Genomic DNA, 10,599 nt, shown 5'->3' with positions numbered 1-10,599 from the left:
CATTTCATATGATCCATGGGTTAAACACTCCATGGACTATCCATGAAAGCTTAGCCCAACCTAAATGAACTTGGCCCATCACACACGTATATATCTAAGAGTCCATATTGAATTAGTCCCTTTTTTGATCACTTAATTAATTATAAATTAATTCTTGATCAATACTAATTAAATAATATGATTATGTATTAATATATTAGAACTTATCATATATTAATATAAATCACTAATATCCTTTTTCCTCATCTTGTCAATCCAAATGTTCTGATGCCATGCAACCCAAATGGACCATGTCGGGTCGGGTCAAGTCTTACCAATTATAGTTATGGACTTAGACATTAATCCAACAGTCTCCCACTTGGATAAGTCTAAAACTACTATTGAGTATGACTTCAAACCCCGACTAGCAATCATAGCTCTCAAAAGCTTCTGTCAAACTCTGACCTTGTCGATGAACTCTGACCTTTGTCAATGACTTGTCCATTAGATAAGGGATCATATATTCCTCCATTCTATATATCATATGAACTGAGACATGGATTATAAATCATTCTCTCTGTCTATTAGTTGTTTCCCGATTTCCGATTTATGACGACTGACTGATTGAACAAATCAAATCAGTCCTGTCTTGGCCAAGCACTCACATGTGTCATCACTAAATCATCGAGGGGCCCACAGATATCGCTTTTATCCCGAAGGTAAATGGAATGGATAAACTTCGACTCATATGGCTTGTTCTACTACTTGTTGAATCATACACAAAGGCACGTTTTATAACATCAAGTTACCAATGCGTTTTCATGCAATCAATGTATAACCAACTCATAGTAACAACTCATATCTCTAGGTTTTAAGAATATAAGATATTATCGTCTCATGATCACTCGTGATAAAATCCATGAAGTGATTCAAATGAGCGCGGGTTGAATCCAATACTCAGAACTTATGAGCACTCATGAGTGTTGTAGCACCACTTTGTCCAACATCTTAGACCTCTACAAGCCAACCCATGACAGTCTTGATTCATATCTACTTCCAACATAAGACCGACTGTGGATGGTTTGAATAACTTAGTCATTCCGGAAGAATAATCTAGTTATTATGGAAGTCAAAACATGAAAAGTGAAACACAAGAATAAATGAATCAAATATGGTATCAAACCCTATGAATATAAATAGACCACTTTTATTTATCACCATACTGATTACTCATTATTCATTGTTTCGGTTTTATCAACTTTGTACCTGAATTAAAAACACTAGTTGTCCCATGCTCCAAGCATGTACACTATGTTTTTCTAAACAATAGCTTTTCCATACACCAAGTATGCACTCTATGTTTATCTATGATCCTTACTTTGTGAACTAGATCGATTGAACATAATTTCAATGATTCTCTTTTCACACTTCCAAATCCTTGTCATAAATGTAAGAATTCCTAACATTTATCGAAATCTGTTTAGATTTTAAACTTATATGCATTGTTCCTCTTGTAATGATTATGCACAAAGCCACAAAGACTTGGCAACAATCACTACATAGTATTCCAATGGAGAGAAATTCCTTGGAAGCGATGTCTCAAATTCAAAGTGCATTGCTTTGAACGTCCTTTTTACATTAAGTTTCTTTAACCTTACACAGATTGCTTCCACCTATGAAGACAACTCTATATTCCCATTTGACTACCACTTCTGAACAAGAGTTGCCTCTTTTCAGACTATGTCAATATGGTCCTTCTAATATTAATAGTATACTTCCTACTGTCCTTGAGCAACCAATCTTTGGTAAACCTTAGATTTTCCTCAACAATTGCTTAATCACTTTAGTCATATCCAATTCTAGACATTGTTCACCTTAATGCCCCAAGGCATTTGGAAAATTCAGAAAGGATAAATATTATAGCACATTTAATCGATCTTGTACCCAAAGTAAATGGGACACGATTCATGATGTTTCACATAAAGACATGGTTCTAGACCAGTCTTTTGGCATAATAATTTTTTGTTTTCCATATTCTCAAAATTTGACTATGAAAACGGATGTCGTAATCATAATCGAATTTTGAGAACGCAATATAAAGAATTTTCTTAAGTTGAACCAAACCAACATAAAATTCATATATATATATATATATATATATATATATATATATATATATATATATATATATATATATTCTTGACTAAGATGATTAAAATCTCGATCTAAGCCTTTTAGAATTGAAATGAAGTATAATTTCCTCTCCATTAATTATAGCAAAACAACTTTTTCAACCCCTACAACCTCACGAATTGAAACTTTTGTTTTCTATAATTAACATTGCTAACTTGCAATAGTTATCATAATTATCATGCTCCCACTAACATGATGATTATTAGCATAACACTTATGCTCCCACTATCTATGACATGTATCCAGAAAACAATTGGACTTCTAGAGGTCAATACTAGATTTCTTTGATAAGACTTTATCAAAATCATACACCTTATCTTAGATAGCTCACAGGTGTGTCTAAACAATTTCAGAACTATGAAAAGGGATGTCATAATCATAGTCTCAATTGTTTAGACCTTTGCTATCTACTTCAAATCTACTTGGTGGAAGTGTTTCCTCACCATCATTTTCATGAATCGGAGTGAAACCTTATGACCCTTAGATTTTATGGTATATGTGTTCCTTTCCATGTGAATTTTTGTCAAAACCATAATCACAAGGCAAGACTGCAAGATTAGTGACAATTCCAAATTCATATGGATTGAACTTGTGCAATCTTAAATTCTTTCCACCTAGCAGCTCAAGGGCCTGCCATTGCTTCCAAGTTGATATGCAACCAAGTGAGAACTCTAAGAACTCATATGCAAAGCCAACTTTAACAGGAATGGGCACAGAAATAGAAATATGTCAACTACAGGTTTTTTATTCTTGATTAGATCTTGAAATTCTTTTTAGGATCTTTAAGACTCCCACTATCCTCTTGACATATAAGACTATCTTGCCAAATATTCAAGAGATAGTGCGGATTCTTTATCAAGACAAACACTTCACACAATTGGCCTAAGTTGGTCTTTGTTTTATCCAAAACATCACAACTTACCAATTTCAAATGTACAAGAGTAGGACACTTTTACTCTTACATTTGACAAGTGTTTTAAACCTTTCTTTAAGATATGTCACTCAACTTACAGTCTTGGAGTATGACTCTAAGACTTGTTTTGAAACGAAGTATGACTCATCTTCTTGATTTGACCACTTCAACAATTCATAGCTCCTCTTCTTAGCTATCAGAATGCACTTAGAGGATGAATTGTGATAAGGTCTCTTAATCATTAAGATGATCATATAACATGATACTAAAGTACTCTTCCATCTTTTCAGATTTAAGAAACTTTTATCCTTCTGCCTAATTTGATTATTCTCATTCGTTCTGCCATACATCGAATATTTTCCAATGTATCAAAATTACACTTAAGCCTGTAAGTATAACCATATTTACTAAACTTTAGGAAATCATGACGAATAGTCTTAACGATTATGTGTGGTGGGCTTGATCAGTGCACAAGAATGTGTACTCAATCCCTTAGTCCTTTACTTAACCCACACATCCATGTGAACAAGTAATTAGTCTTAATTTTCCAATGCTTGAAAGTTTTCATTCATCATACTATACAACTTGCATGATTCCAAGTTTCGGTCCAATTGAAACTTGGGTGATGAGAAACTTTCCTTATTTGGTAAATTTAGACACTACCACAAATGAAAGAATCAAAACCATTTTCCTATATTACTAGCAATGGAATCATATAAACAACAATTTTTTTTCACAAATGTCATTGTAAGGATACTTAAAATAAATAAAATCAAAAATTTCCTTTTATTTTAAAAACTTTGTGGAAAAACTTATCCTTAGAATCCATAAGAAAACCTTGTTGTTATATATTCCTAAGCAATGTGCCATAACTCCTAAGTAACAACTTCAAAATTCTGATGCGATCGAACTCCATCTTCGCGATCAGAAGCAGCATATACTTCCTTTAAGATTTATCTCTTTTCTTTGATTCTTATAACATCACCATGTGACTTAGTCACATTATGTAATAAGAATCTCCAAATAGGAACTTAACAGAGTTAGACAATGGACTTTACCTAAAGTAGAGTCAAACTTATTTACTTTAACATCCTTAGGTAAATTTGGCAGCTTTGCAAACAGCGCCCCTTCCTTTGGAAATTTTAACAAATGGACCCTTTGGTAATGGTACATGGGAATCTCATAGACTTAGCTTTTCTCTTTACCATTTGGTCAACCGAGTTGACTATGGTCGGTCCATTTCCATTGGGAAGAGAATGCTTTTTCTGTATTTCCAGTGTCACCATTGTCAATGTCCATAAAGTTTTGGGAAGTCGATCTTCTAATCAAATTTGCTTTACTAGCCTTCCAAATCATTGCTGATTCAGCAGTACCAAGCAAATAGATAAGATCATTAAGGGTCTTGTCATAGTCTGTTTCATACGAGTCCCAAAGGAACTCACTATATGACTTAGAAAGTGATTGAACCACCAACTTTCTCAAGACTTTGACACCCAACTCTCCCGGCTTGTCAATATGTGACTTCATCTCCAAGATGTGATCATACCTAGACCTTGCCTTGCCAATAGGGCTTGAGTGACCTTGAACTTGTGGGTTAGGGAGAATAATTGGAGGAGGTGGAGGAAGTGAAATTCCAAGAGATTTGGGAAGATTATAGATGTTTGAACTAGACATCTTTTGGGAGATATTCAAATTTAGTTGATTTAAAGTCCTTAATATAACACCCAATATGAAATATTAAGGCTAGGACCCAACAACCTATTTATAACTGGAAGAGGGATGCCGTAATCCAAGTTATAAAATAGTTGAAGGTAGGTAAATGAAGATTTACCAATATCCACCATGAAAAACGAAATGTAATTAACTTTTAATTGGATTTGAAACTCCTAGATCTTTTGAGATACATTGAACTTTCAATGGCATGTTTGAATCTCGATTGTGCCCTCTCAAGTTTGTGACTGGGATGTCGAGGATCACAAACAAGGTGTGAATAACCATGCAAATTGACTTGGTACCCTTAATTTTTATCACCCAATTGATGTGTCGGTTAACCACACACGTTCCACCGATCTATGATAAAACTTAAGTCACCCTTTGCCACACATTGTCAGTCCCATGTTAGTGTGTCGGTTAACCACACATGCTCCACTAACGACTTAACAAGGGTGCAAAGTGTAATTTCATGGGTTAGCACCAAATCCACATTTTCCTAAGTAACTAAGATTGGGAATTTACAAGTGTTTAGTTACTTAGTATTTATCATTAATACTTTTCATGAAGGGAGAATTATAGTCCTTGTCCTAGCTGTTCGGCTAACGACCCTCCACCAGTCAAGGAAGCGGTGGGTGAGAGTGGACACCCATTAAACTGCCATTTTATAGGCAGTAACCTTATACCCCCCTTATAGAATGGCTTCGTGAATGAGGCCTACTAATGGTAAGACGACTTGATCTTACACATATATATAAATATTATTAACTTATAATATTATAAAGTATAAGGGTTGAATTTGAACTTTTAAAATTCTAAGGGCTTAACTTGGAATTAAAGTATTCATAAGTGAAAACTTTACAAATTCCAAAACTTGTGGGCAAGTTTTTGAAACTATTCAAAACTTATGAGTTTAATGGTTCATTAAAATGAAGAGTCTTCATTTTTTATGTAACCTCTTATTCTTTAATAACACTTTTAAATAAGTGACTCTTAAACATCCATAACTTGAGGACAAGTTATGGAGTCATAATACTATTTAATGAAAAAGACTTTTCATTTTTTATGTAACCTATGGCACTTTTATGAGTTTTAAGATTCATAAGTGTGACCTTTTATGTAACTTGAGGGCAAGTTACAAAAAAAAACATTTTATGAACTATCTCTAGATTAATTAGGATTGAAAACAACTAAAACACAAATTATTTTTTCTCGTTAATCTAAACTAACTCATAAATAAAGGAAACATAAAACGTTTGGTAATCCATAACTTATGGAGTTAAATGATTGTTTTATGATGAAACTTTTCATGTTCCAAAACTTAAGAATAAGTTATGGAATTCTTTAAAACATTAACACCAAATTTTGTAACTCCATAAAAACTTTGAATCAATTTTTTTTAAACCTTTTCATATCCATAACTTATGGAGGTTTCAAAACACTTAAGATCACAACTTTAAAAAAAAAAACTTTGAGCTCCAAAATTTTATGACAAAATTTGTAACTCCTTAAAACATTTAGATCAAACTTTTAAAACTAATAAAATAATCATATCATTTTATCTTTTACTAAATTTGACCTAATTCAACTCATATAACAAATTATTCAAATTTTACAAATAATTAGTTTTTCACAAAACAAGTAATTATCTTAAAATTTGACAAACTTCATGTTTTTTATTTCTTTTTTTTTCAACTTTGAAAATCAAACATTTGCATGAATATAATAGAAAACAACTCATGGCTCTGATACCACTGTTGGGTTTTAGTATACTACAACATCCTATGGTGCACATACAACCCTAAATACCTTGGATCTATGTTTTCTCTATTATACAAGCAAATATGAAGTTTCCAAGATATTACCCTATACTAGCATACAAATATCATATACTTGGGTAATAAAATAGATAGAATACATACCTTTTTTGATGTAACTTGTCTTCATGAAGCTTGAGTGCCTAGTGCCCCAAGTGTGACACCTCAAATGGTTCACACAACACCATGAACACTTGGAATAACCTTGAGAATAAGGATACTTTGGTTCTCTCTAGTGAAATCGGCCTTACCCTTTTGTGTACACACACTAGTCCAAATTCACCAACCAAGGACTTATTTATATAGTGTGGAGATTAGGGTTAAACCTTAATACCCATGACCTTTCATTTCATATGATCCATGGGTTAAACACTCCATGGACTATCCATGATAGCTTAGCCTAACCTAAATGAACTTGGCCCATCACACATATATATCTAAGAGTCCATATTTAATTAGTCCCTTTTTTTATCACTTAATTAATTATAAATTAATTCTTGATCAATACTAATCAAATAATATTGATTATATATTAATATATTAGAACTTATAATATATTAATATAAATCACTAGTATCCTTTTTCCTCATCTTGTCAATCCAAATGTCCCGATGCCATGCAACCCAAATGGACCATGCCGGGTCGGGTCAAGTCTTACCAATTATAGTTATGGACTTAGACATTAATCCAACAATAAGGGCCTTTAAATAGGTCACAAACCCAAACAATTAGGGTTTCTCTGCCCAGTACCTACTCGGTGAGTCCCTCCTCTGACTCGTCGAGTCCACTCATTAATCCGCGCGATCAACTCGACTCGACTCAGCGAGTTGGTCCCTCAACTTGTCGAGTCCCTCCTCCAATCCCAAGATTAACATACGCAATAATGTCTCTGAAAATCCGGATGCTACAATTCTCCCCCACTTGAATTAGATTTCGCCCTCGAAATCTCTCCTCAACAACAAATAGATCTAATCCAATAACCGAACAATACCATTAAGAGGATCTTATAACACACAACTATCTTCCTATCTGGACACCTGAATCCAAACAGGAACTCCTCCCTGGAAAAGGACAGACCCATCTGCCACTACGCTACCCCTTCTGACTCTCAAGAATCTGGAAAATCTAGTAGCCTTACACACAGGCAAACCACCCTCACAAGATATCACCATGTTATTCGACCCTCGAATAACAAACCCCAATAACTCACTGTCCCTCTAATTCTCTAATGGGGACCGATAAAGATAAGACCATGTCCAAAACTAGCTACCGCTCACTCGTCCCAGACATGCTAAACAATCCAGATCATATACCAAGGAACGAAAGGATCCCATCACACCATGGACCCACCCACTGCACTGCAATCACAAACCTTCTGAACAGAGAACCCTCAACACCCTGACCTTAGGCACGAAAAATGATCATGGTTGTTCAGAAGCGTCCTCCGACATCTAACAAACATAAACCTCAGCTCCCTTCTCAATATCCCTTTCAAGACTGAGCACCAGGTCATCTCCCGACCCAGCAGATGAACCTCCAAGGTTATCCATTGCATTATCCCAACCGTCTTAATGGTTTCCTTCTCACAATAACTACATTGGCCCATTGTGACACACAAGTCACGAAGTTCGCCTTACCCCAAGCGAATGTTACACTCCCAACTGAAGATCGACTCCACCCCGACCTCTGTCGTTTACTGCTCATAGTTATATGCATCTCATGGTACCTCCCGTACCCGAGTGCTGACCTACACAAGTTTAAGACATAAGACGATAAACAATACCCCTCAACATGGAACCCGTCTCAGAATCAAGAATCTCATCCCGCCTACCCAACGCACCACCAGAGCTAAACTCAAACTCGAGAGTTTGGTCTGATCCAAAGTTGGAGTCACTCGACCCAAATGAGCACACAACTCATGACTCATGATCCGCAACCCATACATACCCCACTTATCCACTTCCATTTGGTTGCAAAACCACTACTCAATTTAGAATATAACGACTCTCGACAATTATAGAGACCCCACTCTCACCCCTGGTTCGACCACCAAGCTCCCACAACTCAAATATTAGGGCTACCCAAGCCTAAAACTCTTTTACGCCATGCTCCGATCAGATAGTACTTCATCACAACATTCTCTCGCTGATTAGTGGGTACTACGGCTCCCCGCAGTATCACAACAACCTCTCACCAAGTAGTGAGTACTACGGCTCCCCGTAGCGTCACCACAACCTCTTACTGAATAGGGAGTACTATGGCTCCCCGTAGTATCACCACAACCCTCACTGAATAGTGAGTACTACGGCTCCCCGTAGCATCACCACAGCCTCTTACTGAATAGTGAGTACTACGGCTCTCCGTAGTATCACCACAACCCTCACTGAATAGTGAGTACTACAGGTCCCCGTAGTATCACCACAACCCTTTGCACTAAATCATTGAAACTGAAGCTCCCCGTAGTATTACCGCAGTTGCTCTTACCACTTCACAATCTCAGTCATAGCTCGACGCCACCCTGCGATCCTTAACTCATGCCATGCGTACCAATCAAAGATAGGTGTACACACTTACCCAAATTATGCATTGCTATTTTTGACAACATCCGCCATAACAAAACGCCTTTCCCTGCTGCAATCCACATTCTCGAATAATCTCACTTAACACAATTAGCCGAAGTGCTCCCACCGGAACTATAGATACTTGCTACATCATTTGCCAAATCTCAACTCAGAACTCAAAATAATTTGGATATAAGGACATCATACTCGGATACATCGGAACCTACACAGAATCTCATGATGCTTTTCCCAAACCATCGATCCCACTCTCGCACCACTATAACCTTAGAGAATGCCATCCCCCACTTTGAAATACAGAGGCATCGCCAATGGCTCCGAACATGCTGACGAATACCCGAAGTTCTCCCTCTACTGGTCACTACCCGTACGCAAACTACTCATATCAACCCTGAAATTGATCGACAAAACAACTGCTTCCCTTCCAGGGGTATAGATCATAGTCTATACCTTCACTTGCAAATCACCGCAATTGCATCCGCAATCCAGCAATCCGATCGCACTAGAACTCGACATATGCTAATTCTGAAAATCACAGGTCACAATGAATTTTTCCCAATCCACGACCACCTGCCGTGGACCCATTCATCCTTTCTTAAACACAAACTCTTACATCTTCCCGTCCGACACCTCATATTCCCATAACCATTCCTCTGACTGCACATGAATGGATCGCTGATCCCCTAACCGGAGAAACAGTTCTCCCCCACTCAGGGTTCGAACAATCATTAATTAGAACATCCACGGTCTACTCAGTAGATTGTCTCACCATTCATGTCACACTTGACTCTTAAACGTATTTCTCAATCATGCCAACGCCTTCCCAAAGGACACCAAACAATCTCCAATATCCCGCTCCTGACAAAATCTTGGAATCCTCCACACATGACTGCATCTAGCCACCTTGAAGACTCAGACTGACATACCATCGGAAACCCCACTGTTCCGAACCTAATCTATCTCAAATCCGGAAATAGTGCCCTGCCACACACTTTGACTCCAACTCATCGATCCTCCTCCCAAAACAGGAATGATCATAAAAGCATAGACCTCATTCTCATTGTCGATACACCATGTAAACCACGAGGGCCACTGCCCCGATATACTCCTTTAATCACTGAAAATTACTAGTACAAGTATCTTTACCTCAACAAGGCACCTCTTTTCTCTCATCCGTCTTAGTCCCACTAATGACTCTCTCTCTCTCTATCTCTCTCTCTCTCTTGGCATAAGAACACCTCGCAGCCAACATACTGCCCCAATATTTTGGTGATAAGGTCACCACGCTTGCTACCCTATAGGGTTTACCTTTAACTCTAACCAGAAGCTCCATATCTCTCATGCTTCCCGCAGAACACTGAAATAGCACCGCTCAGGTCACAGAAAGTGACATCTCCACTATCGGCTG

This window comes from Lactuca sativa, chromosome 8 (assembly GCF_002870075.4).
Source record: "Lactuca sativa cultivar Salinas chromosome 8, Lsat_Salinas_v11, whole genome shotgun sequence".
Taxonomy (NCBI): domain Eukaryota; kingdom Viridiplantae; phylum Streptophyta; class Magnoliopsida; order Asterales; family Asteraceae; genus Lactuca; species Lactuca sativa.
Note: the sequence above shows the minus strand (reverse complement) of the source record.